This window comes from Phasianus colchicus, chromosome 11 (assembly GCF_987193195.1).
Source record: "Phasianus colchicus chromosome 11, bPhaCol1.hap1.1, whole genome shotgun sequence".
NCBI lineage: Eukaryota > Metazoa > Chordata > Aves > Galliformes > Phasianidae > Phasianus > Phasianus colchicus.
In genome coordinates, this window is record NC_143446.1 from 12,857,968 (window position 1) to 12,875,366 (window position 17,399).

General features: G+C 39.2%; 2 protein-coding genes across 16 annotated transcripts in view; one reads left to right on the plus strand and one right to left on the minus strand.

Moving 5' to 3' along the window:
• CFAP20DC (CFAP20 domain containing) overlaps positions 1 to 638 on the minus strand; it is a 62,823-nt gene extending 62,185 nt beyond the window's left edge. For 3 of the 5 annotated variants that reach the window (XM_090148317.1, XM_031606434.2, XM_090148313.1), the window contains exon 1: positions 215 to 637. The gene's annotated coding sequence lies outside the window, so the exon portion shown is untranslated. Of the gene's footprint in view, positions 1 to 60; positions 193 to 214 lie in introns of those variants that run through there. The other 2 variants (XM_090148315.1, XM_090148316.1) reach the window with 2 other exon arrangements.
• LOC116237322 (uncharacterized) overlaps positions 146 to 17,399 on the plus strand; it is a 227,617-nt gene continuing 210,363 nt past the window's right edge. For 6 of the 11 annotated variants that reach the window (XM_090148344.1, XM_090148345.1, XM_090148348.1 and 3 more), the window contains exons 1-3: positions 621 to 691; positions 15,815 to 16,005; positions 16,554 to 16,621. The gene's annotated coding sequence lies outside the window, so the exon portion shown is untranslated. Of the gene's footprint in view, positions 238 to 606; positions 692 to 15,814; positions 16,006 to 16,553; positions 16,622 to 17,399 lie in introns of those variants that run through there. The other 5 variants (XM_090148343.1, XM_090148347.1, XM_090148353.1 and 2 more) reach the window with 5 other exon arrangements.

Below are 17,399 nucleotides of genomic sequence, written 5' to 3' on the forward strand. Positions count from 1 at the left end.
ATTAATAAACTACAGCAAGACTACCAGCGTCCCTATGCCAGGAGCAAAGCTTTAACGCACCAACCCCGCACAGCCCCTTCCTTGTGCCACAACAGCGCTGACGCCGTGCCGCTCCCCCGCCCCTCCGCCGTCGCGGCCCTCCCTCTCCGCCACAGCCCCGCCGCCGGGGCCGGGGTCGCTCGGCTCGCGGAGCTCAGCTCCGGCCGGGTCTCACCTGAGCGAGGGCGGCTTGGGAGGGTAGGCCGCGCCTACAGGGGAGGCGGGCGGCTGGGCGGGGATGGGCGCGTTTAAAATGGCGGCGGGCGGGATGCGGCGTTGTCGCTCACGGCTGGCGGCCGTTAGCTGCGCGGAGCCGAGCGTTCTCGTTCGCTGCGGGCCGCCCGCAAGGCTTTTTCCTCACAGAGCGAGTTAAAAACTGGCTAATCGTGCAGACTGAGGGCTGCTGGCCTCGAGAGGGCTGGGACGTTCCCTGGCACGGTGACGTTTGTGTCCCTCGGGGTACGCGCGGTGCGTGGCGGCCACGCCAAGTGCTGAAGCACAAATGTGACCAAGAAATCTCTTGGCAAAGCTTTTTGGCCACTTAAGCTATAAGACTAACTCGTGTCTGTTTTGAGAAGAATATGGGAAGCCGCACCCCTGCCACTGTTTTTTTTAAAATTAATTAACTTCTGGCTCTTCAGTTTAAAAGGAGGTAAGGACAGCCCCGTTTAAAGCTTTTGTCAAAATTAAGATCTCCTGATGGCTTTGAAGACCTCTAGGAAGGTGTCAGGAAACCAATTTGATCTATGATTATAGAAAGAAATATTTGTAAAAGAACAGCGTTCCTTGGAATGACTGCTCTTCTGATTACAGTGTTTCCTTGTGAAACTTTGCAGCCTTTTCACAAAAAATAACAGAATGCCTTTTTCTTAAAGTGTGTCTTCAAGTTTCTATAAAGAATGATCGTTGAGGACTCTGTAACCTGTCACAGTGGGATGAAGTACCTGGAATTAAGGTGCTGAGCCATCAGTTTGTTGGGCAGTGTCTCAGCCCACCTTCATCCTGTTCACACAATCACAGAATGGCTCAGGTTGGAAAGGACCTCAAAGCCCACCCAGCTCCAACCCCCTGCCGTGGGCTGGCTGCCCCCCCAGCTCAGGCTGCCCTGGGCCCCATCCATGGCCTTGAGTACCTCCAGGGATGGGCACCCACAGCTCTGGGCAGCTGTGCCACTGCCTCACCGCCCTCTGAGTACAGAATTTCTTCCTAACATCTAATCTAAATGTCCCCTTTTAGTTTAAAGCCATTCCCCTCCCCCTTGTCCTGTCACTGTCTTTCGTTGTTCCTGAAAGGTACTGTCCAGGCTTTGTCAAGGAAGAGAATGAGTTATATCAATTATAAGGTGTTGTTTTGTTTTTTTTTTTTAACTTTCTCATTTTACCTTGGGATATTCAAAGAAAACACATCCAGTGTGGTTTATCATATGCTGGATTAGACTGCTTAAAGTTCTTGGGTATTGGAGATAAGCAAAACAGTAATGCTAAAAACTGAGCTACGGATTATTAAATAAAAGCAGCTAATAGAACAAGGACAAAAGAAAGATAATAGCAAAAGAAAGGTTAAAAACTTGAGAAGTTCTGTAGACAACAGAAACTATATTGTTCATTATATGTGGTTTAACTAGAAATTGTCCTGAATTTTTTTTTCACATAACTCTATATCTGAAAAGCCTGAGACCTTTGTGACAAGCATATGGCTGGAGAAGCTGAGAAATTTGAGTTAAAAAACAGGGTTCAGGCTGGAGAGCCAAGGTTATAAAGGTATGTGGGGCAGCCAGCTGTAAGTGCAAGCTGTGGAAGCATTTCCTGCCAGCTCTGGGCAGTGCTGGGCTGTGCAAGTCCAAAATTTCACTTTGCCAGCTGGAGAAAACATTTCAGAGGTATTGTGAGGGAAAAAAGAAATTCCTGCTTATTTCAATTCTACCGGAAAAAAATAATGTGTATATATATATATATATATATATGTATATGTGCATATATATATTTATATATTTTTGGTACATCCTATCACTCAAAAACTGCAGGTAGTGTAAAATCAGCAATGAACCTTGTCATTAAACGTAGCCCTTCTATGACCGAGTCCTTGTGTACTCCAGGGTTGGATTTGAAAGTATGTTAATGTGGGAATACTGTGAAACTAATGGTTAGAAAATCAGGATGTTTGTTATATTGACTTCTTTAGGGTCAAATCTTCAGATCATCTTCTGTTGTTTGAATTTCTGGGTTATATATTTTTTTTTGACTGCATGTTTTAGGCCTCTGTGCAGAGTACATCTTCTAAAGCCCTGGAAAAGCACGATGAATGTTCAGCAAGTGGTTGAGTAATAATGTGGAGAAAACTGTGAGAGCTCAGATATGTTTACCTTCAAATGCTACCTTTCAATTTCCTGAACTGAAACCTGTACACATTAAAATGTATTTCAGTGGATAGATTTTTACTGTGTCTTAGAGAAGTGAATTGGAACATACGGACAATTCATACTGTAAATGCTCTAAACTCAAGGTGTGGTTAGATCTTCAGTCTTAAATTAAAATACTAAGATGTCTGTAGTGTCATGCTGGGAACTGAATTGATTTGAGTTTGGATAGTGTTCAACATGCACTAGGTATTTGATGTGTGATATTAAACCGAGCCATTTTTAAAGGACCCCCACTGGCATAACTTGGCTTTGTATCAACAGGAATAATACTGTAATTTCCTCCATCCATTCATGACTTTTCCTTATTGCATACTTTGCTCACACTTGGAGCAGCCTGCCAGCTGATGTATGCCAGGTGGCCTCCCTCCTGTGCAAAGCTCCCTTTCACCTCTAATGACCATTTGCCAGTCTGATCTGTATTTTATTGTTCTATTACATGCCGTTTTAGATGGAAAGTCCATGTAGTAGGGCAGTCCCTTGTCTTTCTAGTTCATTCTGTCAAACACCATGTCATGTTTTGGGATCTGTATACTAGTTAAGCTGAGAAAGAAGACACTGTGGCATTCTGTGAAATTTTCTGTAAATCTTTCTTGCCATTCTTGATGAGAAGGGTCACGCTGTGTGCCTTGTGACCTGCTTAGCCTTCACTTGGTAACAGCTGCCATGGAGCTGAGGCATATTTGCCCCAGTGCCAGCCCTGTCTTCGTTTCTCTTGAGCATTCCTCTTTACCCAGTAACCTTCCTTATGCATGTTTGCCAAGATTATGTCATGCAGGGTTATTTACCTGTGTCGTCGCCACTGTATCCACGCTCTGAATCTCTGAAAATATTCCAGCAGAGTGTACATGTACTTTCCATTTTATCTAATTTTTGTTCGTATGTTTGTCTTCTGATACAATTACTGTTAAAAAGTGGAATTCATTATTTAACTATTCTGGCTGTCTCTGAGTTTCTAGAACAGAATAATGTAATTTGAGAGAGAGAAATATAGGTGATTGGCCTTTGGCTTTTAGATGGGGAGTAATGCCTTTGGTTCAGAAAAAAAACAATTTGGAGAAGACAGTTTTTGGTTATGCTCATAGTGAGAACCAGTTCACAACCTATTTTCCTAAGTCCCACAAATATTTCATCAACAGAGGTTTTGTAGAAATCCCTATTTGAGGTCTGGGAAAAGTTATGAAAAAGCAAGCTGGATTACTTTCTGTTGAGACTCACGAGATCAAACTTTCACTAGTTTTCCCACCCTCGCTACAGCCTTGTTGTTCAGGTTCAGAAGCTTTAGATGCAGCTGCATAGAGGTGGGAAAGCTGTGGAGCTGTTCCTCCTGTGTGCGTCTTTTCTTTACAGCACAGTGGATGGTGCTGAGATGAGATCAAAGTCTTTAGTATCCCACTTTCACCAGACTAATCCTGTTCATGAAGAATACAAAAAGTTGTGTTTGTTCTGTGAAATAAATGTGCTGCACCACTCCAGAAAGCATTGAGTACTCAGGAACTAATACCTGAAATTGGAAAATAGACTACTTATGTTATGTCAGGCTTTATAAGAATCCACCCCATGAGATCAGTTGGCCAAATTTCAGTTCAGAGCAGGCTTTTAAAGCATGAAAATCATGAAGATGTATTTAATAAGATTACCGACCTAGTTAGCCAGTGCTCTTGGATGTATGAAGGCAGTTAGCATAGGGCTTAAAAGACTTGATTTGTTCCTCTTTTCTTGCTTTTTTGGGTTTTGTATGGGTGCAACTGGAATCTGTTTACAGATGAAAAAAGAAATGATTACATCTGAAAAAAAGCAGTACATTTCTTTAACTCAAAGAACCATCAGCTTTGTGCAGTGTGTGTGCTAATGACCTCCATTCTTTCAGAGCAATTCATTAGTTACATAGCAGCAATGAAGGGTACAGGAAAACTGACAACGTGCCGTGTTTTGCTGTAATATTGAAGCAATTTGTGTTTAAGTTTGGCAGTTATATTACAGTGAAGGAAGTTCTCTTTTCACTTGCTAAGGTGCTTTATAACAGTTACAGTCTTTAAACACCCCGAATTGTGCTGATAATGGCTATTTGTTTCAACTTTACAGTGTAGAAGGAGATTTTGTCTAATATCTTCTGTATTTTGTTCACGCTTCTTTGATTCAGAGAGTTCTTCAAACAGCCTCTGGATGACCACTAGAAACTTCAGATAGCATAGCCACTTCTCTTTGTCCAGTAAAGCCATTACATTATAAACTATTGATTTTTATAATACAATTAAGTTGTCAATGATTTCTTAAGAAATCATTTTACATTTTCTGTGTTATGCACTCAGCACATTGTCTGTCATAAGTCAGACTGTGGTGTTCTCAGCCTGGAATGAAGCAGTCTTCTTGCTGTTTTCAGAATGAAACCATCTCCTCACCAGCCTCAGCACTGCAGAGGATTTCACCTCTGAAATGAACAAATGACCTTTGTCTGTTTGATCATGATGGGTATATACAATAAAATTTTTAAGCGCTGTAATTTGCTGCTGTTGGGACATTCTTAAGATGTATAGTTTATCTTGCCTTAGTTTTAGTGACTTACACAGAAAAGAATAAAAACTGCAATTTCACAAAATGCTTCATGATTCAGGGTCAAAATAGACAGCTATCTGAACTCACAGAGGAATTTCTTCATCTCTTCATCACATGGATTTTACAATGAAGGAGGATACCATAGAGTATGTATGCTGGAGTAGCATGATGCATTAGAAGGCAAGATACTGGTTATGATGGGTCAAAATGGTCTATTCTATCCTGACATTTCCTGTATTCTTTTTCAGTGCCTTTATTTGTCCTGATTACTTTTTTTTTTTTTTTTTTTTCCCTGTGGTCTTTCCAATTTTTATTTTTACTGGCAAGACAGAAAAAGAAGTCAATATGTAGTTTGACATTGTTCATTCAACTTGTCGGATTTTTGTTTAGTCTCTTGATATTGTGGTTTCACATATTTCTTGTTCACATTGTTAGGGTATAAGGTTTTTCTCAGTATGCACCACGTAGAAATGTCTCTGCTGTGGTATCTCTTAAATTAATCTTTTTGAATTAGTGTAGGGTTTTGAAGCAATGCAAGTACTTTTAAATGAAACTCTGTATGATTGCAATTCAGATAAACATAAAAACTCAAATACAGATTTTGAGAATTGAAGGGTATTGCAATTTTCACTGACTTGCTTGGGGTTGAGGCGCTGGCTGCCATATACCATTCTCTGTTTTGCCTTTGTGGAATTGTTCTGCGAACAAAACAACTTCAAAACCACAGGTTTCCTGGAGGTTTTCTGCCCTTGGTTCTTCTAGTCAGTTTCTTCTGTCTCTTTGTGACTCCCTTGAAACAACCACCCCACTTTTCTTTTTCTCCCATATTTTCATATTCCCACATTTCTTGTCTCATCCCACGTCTCAGCTGTTCTTTTTGTTTTCTGAAAACTCCTCTTCATTCAGTGCAGAGCTCCCAGATATCCTAAGGTCTCACTCAGCAGCCAGACAAGGAAGGATGTGCTGTGGTTTGTCCATTGCAGGAGATGTGCTGAGTGGACAGCCAGGAGGTAACAGGGCCCACAAGAGGCCTGTACACCAGAGGCACCACGGTGTCTGAAACTGCATTCCTGGGCTCGATTCTTCATGAATAGCATCAGCTTGGGAAGAGAGCTCACTTTACCACGTCCTTCCCCTGACCGAACTTTTTGTTCTTGGATCTTACTGCTAAATGTCTCATTTTCTGACTAAGACAGAATATACTGCACCTTGAATTTAAAGGTGGGAGATTCTCTGCCCCTGGGTGGTTGCTGAGATAAATAGGGTTACTCAGGTCCAAGTGATGATGGAATTTGGTTTAGCTCAGCAGTGGCAAACATTGGAACTGATGTCAGATTTGCTACTAATAGAAATTTGGGTTGGCAGCCATGAAGGTGAACTTGGCTGGATAAAAAATATGGCACCTGGCATTTTTGCTTTCAGCAACTTGTCTTTTTGGCCACTGCTCTGCGCTGATTTAATAGAATACATTTAGGAAAAATCCACAGGGACATTTTTTATAAGATAACTCATTTTCTATATAACAAAATGCAATTGAACTCCTCTAGTTGGACTGTAGTAGTGTGTGTGATTTGGCATGAACTAGGGAAATTAGAGATAATGCTCATCAGAAAGAAGTTGTGGAGTGAGTAAAGAAGGATGTAAATGTCTTAGAACTGCAGAAAATGCTAGAAAGTTTCCATCACAAACTTAAGAGCTAGTCTTATAACTAATCTTACTCAGTATTTTTTAAGTCTTGAAAAGATGTACGTTCATAAAATGTGCAGATGTCGGAACTCTGAATGTGAGCAGCCTGTCCGGTTAGGAAGAAGTATATAAAGGTTGTATAAAGAAGTATATTGAGGCTTGGAGTAGTCAAAATCAGATGAAATTCACTGTTACGCAGTGCAAGGTTACACATTTGGAAACTAGTAAGTTTCAAGCTCATGTATTGGAAATGACTGAAGAGGAAAAAGAAGTGTGGAGCTAAAGAGCAATGTTGTCAAAAGGACAAATGAGTCTAAAATAATCACAGATACACTTCAAATTTGGAAACTAGGAGAACGTTTCTAGTCATGAATGAAATTCTGAAACAGTTTTCCAGTGAGAGATGTGGTGGCAAAAATAATTCTAATTATTTTTAAGATGAAGATAAGTAAAAGGATTATTAAGAGATGGTTGCTTGAATGAGCAGCACAATTGTCTCCAGGAGGTGCTCTCTTCTTTTTTCTTAGGAGTAAAAGTCTTAAAACAATTCAGTGTCTTGCAAATTTCTCTCTTCCTTTCTCAAAGGTAATATGCTAATACCTGATCTTGTATAACTACAAAAAAAAAAAAAATTATTAAACCATATATAAATCACTTTATTAAAGATACTAAAGATGCCTGATAATGTTTTACCTAAAGATGCTGAGCTCTGTCTCTGAAACCTTACGTTATCTTCTACTGCTAATTCTGATATTAGCTTAACAACTTCCTTTACAAAGACATCCTGCCACATGCAGTGATAGGTTGTATCTGTTTGCTCTCAGGAGGAGTTGGGATATTTGGGAGTAACTGGTTAATGCATTCACAGGATTTTTTGTAGTGTGTGCCATCACTGCAAAGACTGAAAATGCTTTGCATCTGTTGACACCAGGATGCCAGTGAGCAGAGATCACAGCGGGGAGAAAAGAACTAACCAGTACAAAATGCTTCTTTGCTCTTGTATCCTTTAAAACATTCTTTCTATGCTTCATTTCCATGCAAAGAGCCAGATCCACATTTGTGGCTATGCATGAAGGTGGCATAAAGGCTTTTTTTTTACGCCAAGTGCCCTGAAGCCATTCAATTTCTGCTGCAATTCCCGCAGAAAGCTCCCCCCTTCTGATTTGTGCCCGCAGAGGCTGTTCTGACAGCTCAGGACTGCAGTGCATTCAGAGTGTGCTGGAAACATCCCGTTTCCTGGGGTAATGTAAGATCAGTGAGGAAGGCTGTTGCCAGTGCCTGATTAACAGGCTTTGGGGCTGCTTGAGCCATTACAATAGTGGATAGCATCTGGCATACAAAGCAGGATCAGGCTCAGGCTCAAAGGCCACGAGATCGAGTTTTCTGGATATTGCATTAAGTGACTGAGAGGAAAACGAAGCCTTTCTGTTCTTTTGTGGCTTTGGTCTGAGATGCTGCAGATTGTGTCAGCATGCTCTGAGGAGCATTCTGGGGAAATAGTCTGAGGACCAGTCATCAAAGTCAATTGCTTTTCAAGCTATATTTTGAATGGTTATGCAGGGCCATTGGCACTGAGCTAAATCAAGAAAGATAAAAAAAACAAGAGGAATTTTGCACTGGATGTCCCTGCCTTTCCTGCTCTGATTTCTATACACTGGCACTCCAACCAGGACTGACGCAAGGCAATTTTTGTTCCATCATTTTCAGCCCATAGCTGTGATATCCATTACATCACATCTGTTACACACTCTTCCTGATCCACTCAGTTCATCCTCCAGATAAATATGTGGCATGGATTCTGGCATGTTTTGTTTTTCTTCATTTCTTTATTTTTGTTCAGAATATTACGTTCAGGATATCTACCTTTGCATTGTTTAAGTCACTGGTAATTAAGCTATTCCACAAGGTTATACATCATTTTGCTTTTCTGGTAAACATCAAATGCTCCATGGGTTCAGCCACCCTCACATCAACATTGTGCCTCTGCCCAGATCACTGAGTAATCTTAATTAGCAAGTGGAATGTGCTAAGGACCTTATTTTGACACTGTCCAAAACAGTATCATTCCTTAGAATCATCAGCCACCAGGGTATGTAATCAAGATTTTTTGTTTTTAAACGTAAAATCTTAATGGTGCGTAATTAAGTGTTTTTGGTACAGAATAATAATTAGAATAATAGGTAATTGGATGAAAATTCTGTTGTTCTTACAATGGCATTGGGTAAATTCATGGGGCTGATTCACATAGAAATGCTTGGAGTGCAGTAGCAGTCTTTCTCCAGTTTCTGTCCGGCAGGTGACCACAGCACAACAATCCTCATCCTATATGACACTAAAGAAACAGGCTTCAGCAGTTTCAGAAAGAAGCTGAGGATCTAAACTGGCAGCAGTAGTGAAGCACTGGCCACCCATCACCCTTGAGAGTGTTGGTGTAGGTGAATTCTAGAAAACTCAGTAAGAAAAAAGCATAATGCTGTATTGCCTCTCCTGTGTACCTTAGGATCTGCCCATCTGATTGCTCCTATGCTACTCCTCTGATCTGCCCTAGCTGGCCCAGTCTGTGGTGGTCACCTCCCCAGTGTGCAGTGAGAGGATCTTTTACCCTCTGCACTATAGCCCATAGCAGGAAGAGGACTCAAATTAAATATGGATTTGGGGGGTTCTGCCCATATTGTGTTTCACTAACTCCTAATTTGCTCAACGTCGATTTCCCAAATTCTGCTCTCAGCAATGCTTATAAGCCACACCACTGCTTCAGTGAGAGCCTCAACATTTCTCCAAGACATGATATCATAATTCTGTTAATGATCTGTAACTGTTTTCCAGAGTTTGTAACAATTCACTTGCTTCCTATTTGTACAGGAAAACAATTTTGTTATCCCCAAAAAATAAAATTACAGCTTATTTTCTAAGTATTGTCTCAAATTTTAAAACTTACATAGTAAAAGTAAAAGCGGGTGGATGCAGTGAAAATATTTTACTTTTTAAAAATCCACATTCAACTTTTATGGCATTGTTGCCATCACTGGTTTTCCAGACGTATGCTGATGATTTGCAGATGCCTCAGTTGTCATGGCTGCTACGTCTGACTGGTATCGGTTCATGAATTATGCATTTTATGTAGTGGTGATGTATTAATTTCACACTAGACTCTGTAAAGATACTATATTTACAGATTAAGCATAATTCTTCATACTTTCAGAGATGTACTTTAATTCTTTTCACCTCATAACAAATCTGAAAGGGCTTGTTGCATTTCATAGAAAGAAATATAAATCTAGTGCCTATTTGGAACATGAAGTCCATTAATATACTAGTGAAGTTTTACAGGTTTTTTCATGATTTTGTCTTAATATAGAACTCTGAAACATGAAGTCATTCTCTACAGAAATATGGGGTCTATTTACTTTAAGAAACTCTATCCCTGAGCCCTCCACTGCTTCATATTGTCCCTTTAGAAATGGGTTCTTCCAAATGACAAAAATTGCATTAAATATTAAGCCTTCTGTTACTTTATCATCTGTCTCATGTTGAAGATGAACTGTTACTCATCCTAAAGTTTGATGAGAAGGATGCATTTACATCAGTATACCACTACAGCTTTACTACAGCACACTGTTTTTTTTTTTTTTTTTTCTTAAACAATGAGCTGTGAGGTAGCAAAGTGATATGCATATTAAATAACATACAGTGATAACATATGACACATTTCTGATACTTGCATTATTCCTCATATTCATTTAATGGTCAGTCATTTAATCTGAGTGTAGAAATGAGTGCTGGTCACATGGCTTCCCCAGTGCAATGCAGCTTTAAATCCCAGAGGTTCTGAATGTCCCTTTAGGCAATTCCCCAGTGCAGTAAGTAGCACTGAGTTGCAACTAGCTAGTATGGCTAATCAGATATTAACAAGATTGATTCTGGATTATTGTGGTAAGCCTTGAGTTTGATTTGTTTTACATTTGAGTACATAATTCCCAGTGGATGCGTTCTGAACAGCTTCAAAAAAATCTATGAATGGCCATACTAATTGCAAATCTAAAACATAATTATTGCCAGTACAAATTGAGAGTACCCAAATGTTCAGAATGACGTGTTTGTTAATTATCGATAATTCAAGAATAATAGCAATACCTTGTCATTTAAGTGATCAGCAGCCCACTGTGAATATTCAGTACAGAATTCCTGAATTGGACAGGTTGATCCAGATAGAAGATGAAAAGGGTTGGTTGGTTTGTTTGTTTCAATTAGAGAGTATGATATTGTTAATTAGGCCTGGTTTTCATAAGGAAAAAATTCATGCTCAAGGCAAAAATTGTTTGTAACAACCTTACTTGCAAGCAGGTAAATCCATCTCTGCCCTTGCTAGGTGTGCTGCTCTTTGGTAGAAAGCATCCATCATATCTTTGCTCCTTTGAACGGCAGACTAAGCCTATTAGACCTTCATACTTTTTCTCTGGCTAATTTAACCAACAAATTTCATTATCAATTATACATTGCCGTAATACCTCTTAGAAGCTGTTGCCTTCTTGTCTCTTGTTGACACTTTTCTAAGTATATAACGACCTTTCAGTAAGTCTGAATCTATTCAGGGAAATGGAATTTACTCAAATGTGACCATTATAGAAGCATAGAGATAGAAAACTTTATGTTTTAATCAGTTCATTGCTGCTGTTGCTTCGGGATAATTAATCTGTCAGATGAATGCTTTCTAAACTTAATCAAATGTTCTCTCTTTTGCTGGGAGGTATTCGTCCCTCATACAAACACAGCTAATATTTTGGACAGCATTTGACAGTGAAATCCTGCTTCTTATCACGTGTGCTTTACAGCACATATTAGTTATTCGGGGGAATTTAAAAATGGGATGTTTTATAACTTGAAAAAGTTATATACATATACATATGTGCAAACAAAAAACTAGTTATGTTGAATGAAAAAAAAAAGATTTTTTTCCGACAGTCTCTCTAATCATATACTTTTTAAACAACTCTGACTTATATCTGGTTTAATATTCAAAGGCTTTTTGTATGGTTCCAATGCTCACTGGCTTTAATTATTCTATCACTGTTCTGTGTAAAACAAATGGTAGGGCTCTCTCTTATTTAATTTATATTAATAACTTATTATACTAGTCTAAATGTATAGATTAAAATCATTGGTGAGTCCACTGGGATGAGTGGGTTTTTGTTGAATTAAGTTAAAAAGAGCTATAGAATTAATTTCACTGGGGCCAGGTCATGGCACCAATCATTATTAATCTGCTTAAGAAAACTAATTGCTGGGTGATGTAGAGGTAAAGTCCTGAGTGGTTTTGAGGAAGATAGAATCCTGGAAACCTCACTGAAGGCCCAGGATATTTACAGAAGATCAAAGCAGACACATGTGATGGCAGCCAAAGTGTTGCTTACATTTTGGGTTGATGAATTACATGTCCTTGAAGCCAGTTCCCCCAGCTCAGAAATGCTGTTATGTACAGGGCACATGCAGTTGTCTGTGGACGTTCCCAAACACTTAGAATGCTGCCACTTCCCTCAATATATCTTCATTTTGATGCATGACAGCTACTTTATGTAGCTAAAAATCTGGTTCCGGAGATCTTTTATTCAAGTAAACCTTGGCTTATCAGCCAAGATTTTTTCCTTTTGGGGGCAGTGGGATAGAATCTGAAATAACTGGCAGTTTTGCTGGTTGGGTATCGCAGAAATGTTAATCTGGAATGGCTGTGCCAGTTTCCCCTTGCACCGGTTCTTGGTCACTGCGCTCACGTGGCTGTTTGGTGGCACTCGGCCAAACAAACGAATTTTGCGCACTTGCTAAAATGAAGAATGCAAATGTTCTGTATAACTCAGGATTCGGTCTGCCAATGGGAAATTTGCTATTGAAAGGAATCTAGATGATTGTATATGGAACGTCTCTGAGCTTTAATTTTTGGAAGCCCTGATTTGTGTCTATTAATTTGGTCTTGTGCCAAATACATGTTTTTTGCTACACTTAGTCCGGTCCAGACGTCTGTGACATCTTCCAAAAGAATTTTCACCACTTGTATTTACCACCACTAGAACTTTGTGATGGGTTATATTCTGTCATTTTTACTCTCTGTATTTACAATGGCTACTCCTTTGTCTCCCAGTTAATCCTTAAGTTGATTCAAACCCTTATCCAAGAAAAGTAAAAAGCTGAGCAGGTATGAGCAGGCTTAGCAGATCACACCACTTCATGCCAGGACCATGGCTGTTCTCATAGCAAAACATTACCTGGTAAGGTCATTGCAAAATGGTGCAGTTGCAGAACTGGGGGATCTGCCTGCAGCTCGTGGAGAAGAGTAGAGCAGCTCACACCTCCAGGGCAAGGCTGTCCATGTATGCTGACTGATAACTGTGACATATGCTTTGTTGCTACATAAATTCAAGCTGAGCTCTGTAATCATAATGATAACAAACTATGTATTTTGCATTCAGATTTTGATGCTAGTTGTGAGATCCAGTGTGGTGAGTAGGAGGTGAAGATCAATAAGAGTTTGATATTTGTTTTCCTTTTGCTTCTGCGGGGGAAGATGATTTATTTAGATGCCATAAACTGAAATTCTGCATCCACATATATTTTTCCCCCGTCTTTAGAGATGCAAAATAGAACCAAACTACCTGTCTTCTTTGCTCTAATAAAAATTGATGAAATAAAATTACAAATTAGCCCCCATCACCAGCAGAGAAATGATTAATAATTAGTTTGGGCTGAGAGCAGAAATGTGATTGGATGGAAAAGAATTCAAATGTTGCTTTCAAACCCTAGAGTTTATGTTAATTCATTAGTGTTGCATATTTTTTTATGCTGAATTTCAAGAGTTCTGGCACTGCTATGGCTGTGAATAGTTTTTACTCATTACTACTGTAATTTTAATATTCTTGTATTAATTAAATTGCTAAATGCAATGGTATTAATTCCTCATGACAGCCGTTCTGCTGAAATTAAAGTTAACAACAGAAAAGTGTTGGTGGGTTTCATTCTTTTTAACGTGTCAGCCATAGAAATAGAGATGGAAGGATGTATGATACGAGTGGGTAGAGCTGAAACTAAAGGACAGTAACATGAGATGACATTCCTAGCTGCTGTGTTGAAGCAGATGGTTTTGCCTGGATTGCAGAAAGAGCGCAGAGTTATTCCTTGGAAAGTTCAAGCCAGTGTGGGAACTTTGGGGCTGCTCTATCACACAGCTGCCAGCACTCCCCAGTGTGTAAGAAAACCCAACGACACAGACAGGTTTCCTCTTTTCCTCTAGTCACATGTTTTATGGTTACAATATGGAGAAGTTGTTGTGCATTTTCTCTACTTCAGTAACTGGGGTAGCCTTGCAGGAGACTGTCTTGCCTTTAGTGGCCATCAATAGGTGATAATGCAGCAAGGATATGCTGCACCCAACTCAAAGTCCTGCTGCCACTTTTTAAATAATTTTATTGGTTATTAATTACACTGAATTTATAGTAATGCTGCTTGTTAATGGGCAGTGCTTAACACCTAGTATCCCTTGAATTCAAATTGCTTTATAGAGGAAATTGAACATTTCCTGTCACATTTTACTAGTGGGCCAACTGGGCAATAAAAGGTTAAAAGGAACCCATAGGTTGTAAAGCTAATTTGGTTATAAAATGTTTTCAAGCCAGTTCACCTGGTGTGGTTATATGCATTCAGGACAATCTCCTATCTCTTGGGAGTATGGGGTCTTAAAAACCAAGTGTATAGTTAACTGAGCAGCCCTTACCTGCCCCAGCAGTGCACTTGCAAATCCTCATGGACTCTCTGAGTGCTGCACCTGCGTGCAGCGTGAGAATAAGCGCCTCTCTAGCTGCAGTAAAAGTAACAGCTTGTTTCATAGCATAAATAAGGATTGTACAGTTTCATTACCTGCACATCATGGTTCAGAGCTTGTAATGTCATACATATGGGCATTTGTTTAGTTATAAATTACAATCATGGCCTTCAGCAATGTTAGCAGAGGGAGCATCCTGTATATCTTTGTTTAGACGGCACTGTTTCGATTGCATTTAATTGCTTTCCCCTGCAGCTTTGCTTAAAGGTGCGTGTGATAAAGGAGCAAATATTGCACTAAACAAGAACAGCTAATGAATGAAGGCAATGTCTATTATAAACCGTGTCGTAAGTAGGCAGCTACTAAATGAAGATGGCTACTAATCAAGGCTATTTCTGCACAAAGTGTTGCTGTCTGTAAATCAGATATTCTTACCCCAAATCTGCCAGTGCTGCTTTATTTATGAGTCAGTTCTAATTTCAAGTGGTCATGAACTGAAATAAATACTTCAGCAACATGTCTCCTTTTCTTTATTCCAGTGCAAGAATGAAGTTGGAAAGGAAATAAAGTGTAGAAAGGGAGGGGTAGCTCTAGGCCATATCTGCAAATTGGATCCCTATGAGACTTGCAATGAGTCAGATTTCAAGATTCCTCAGGTTTGCATTCAGGATTCCTGTAATTTCCATGTATAAATGTTAGCACAGAGCTATACCTAGGCCAACCGGAGTGAGAATGTGTTGTGAAGTTGTGATGGGTTAAGGATGCTGGAAGTTTGGGAATGGCAATGGCAAGCCAGTTTCTAAGAAGTTAGTCACAGGGTCCAAATTTTCAGTATCTTCAGGAGGCGCTCAGTTTATCCTCAGCTGAAATATTTTGTGACCTATTTGACGCAAATCTACAAAATTCAAGTACTTCTGCTCTTGTGGATGAAATTGTTCAGATTCTCTCTCTATCCCCCATAAACTCATTTAAAGCTTCATAGTATAGAAGTGTAAGTGCTCTCTCACTGCAAAAGGAAAAGCTTGCAGTTCATTTATATCAATGTGTGGCTGGAACTAGTGAATATTGATTGGTAGGTCAAAAGGTTTTGTGAACACAAACTTGCCCCCTTAATAGGCCTCTATTAATATAGTTTAACTCCCCAGTTCTTACAAAAGAAAATGTGTACAAAGCATATACAAGTTAACTGAACAGGAGTTAACATTTCTCTTCACCAACCAATGTACCATTAATAAATCTCTGATTTTTCTGACAGAGCTACACAAACCTTGACTGTTTTCATTATTAACTTAATTGCTTTTCACTTACAGGTACACGGCCTTTTCCTGTTGGAGGCTAATGCACATTTCTTTGACAGGTAGAATAACCAGAAAGGTTTGAAAAATGATGGAATAGCCAGTGCAAAGTGAAATGTGAAACCAAGGTTTCAAGGAGAAGGACAAACCTTGAAAGATCCAGAGTTCTGATTTGATGTCTTTTGAGTAGAGTGAAGTGCTTACAGGTATTGCATAGTGACTGGCACAGGGCAGCTCAGTTTGAATGTACCTGTAAATACTGTTGTGGCATCAGAATTTAATAGTAATAGGCAGTAATAATAAGAAGAAGCTTAACTAAAAATACACTAAGCTACATAACTTGCCATGCTTGACTGTCTGTTGCCTTGCACCTGATGAATTGTTTTATAAAGCTTGCTAGTGTCTGTGATTGTGCATGTATGTGACTGCACAAAATCCGAGTCACCAGGTGCTTATGAGCCTGAAACTATTTTGTAGGAATGCTGTTAAATTAGGATTTTCCATAAGACTTAACTTTTTGGACTTCTCTTGAGTAAATGGCTTTTTGGTAACATGATAGCCACAGTGCAAATAGTTAAAGTACTGGCAGTTAAAAATATAAATCTGCATTTGAGGAAGGGTACCAAATTCCAGATTTCCCAGTAAGAGGCGCAGTTTGAATTTCGTATTGATTCTTACCTTAAGGTCTGACTTCTTGTTGAGTCTCTCTTCTGCTACCTAGTTTTCATATAGTATTGTCTTTGTTTTATTTCAGTATCATTAAATACTCTTTCTCACACTGCTGGTGGACACAGTCAGATTAGAATTGTGACTCTGATTAGGGTAAGTGATTTCTAAATCAACAGATGGTTTTCTATTTGATTCAGTGGCCCAATAAATGCAGTCCGTGTTGCTGGAGTGCAGTTCTTGGACAGGTGAACAGGTCAGCAGTTGAGAACTGGGGGCCTTGACAAAGTCATTAGAATTGCTCTGAAAGGTGTCTGTGGATAAAGACAATTGCCAATTGGTTTTAATGAAATTCCTTTTCTCACAAAATTCAGAAGTATTTGTGAGGACTCATATTCCAGACCTGCTGTAGGCAGAATATTTAGTCTATGCTATCATTATATTATGACTTCCTTATCCCAGCAGTGTCTCTTGATTTAATTTGTTATACTGCTTTTGTCCAAAACTGAAATGTGCAAAAATCACTCAAAGTGCAGTCACACAAAGACTAGATTCTAAGAGATATAATGCTGCTCAACATATAAATTTTTATTAATATTTTCAAAATAGTGGAAGAACAGTAACTGAATCTGCAGCCCAATATGATTTTTTGTGTGGAAATGAAAAATAAAATGTGTGTTCCCAACTTCTGTTGCTTTAAAGAACTGACAGCTGATTCCTCAGCTGAAAATGCATGCTTCCATTGATTTCTTTATTTTGGTTTTGCCATGTGATAGCTAAATTACAGGTTTTACAAACACTGTTTTTCTTCTCTGAATCAAGTTTACATTTACAGTTCATAAAATAAAATGTAGGTATAGAGCAGTACATAGTGTATCTGAGAATTTTCTTCTGTGGTCTGGGATGTCATGTCAGTGTGTACCTGGGGAGAATA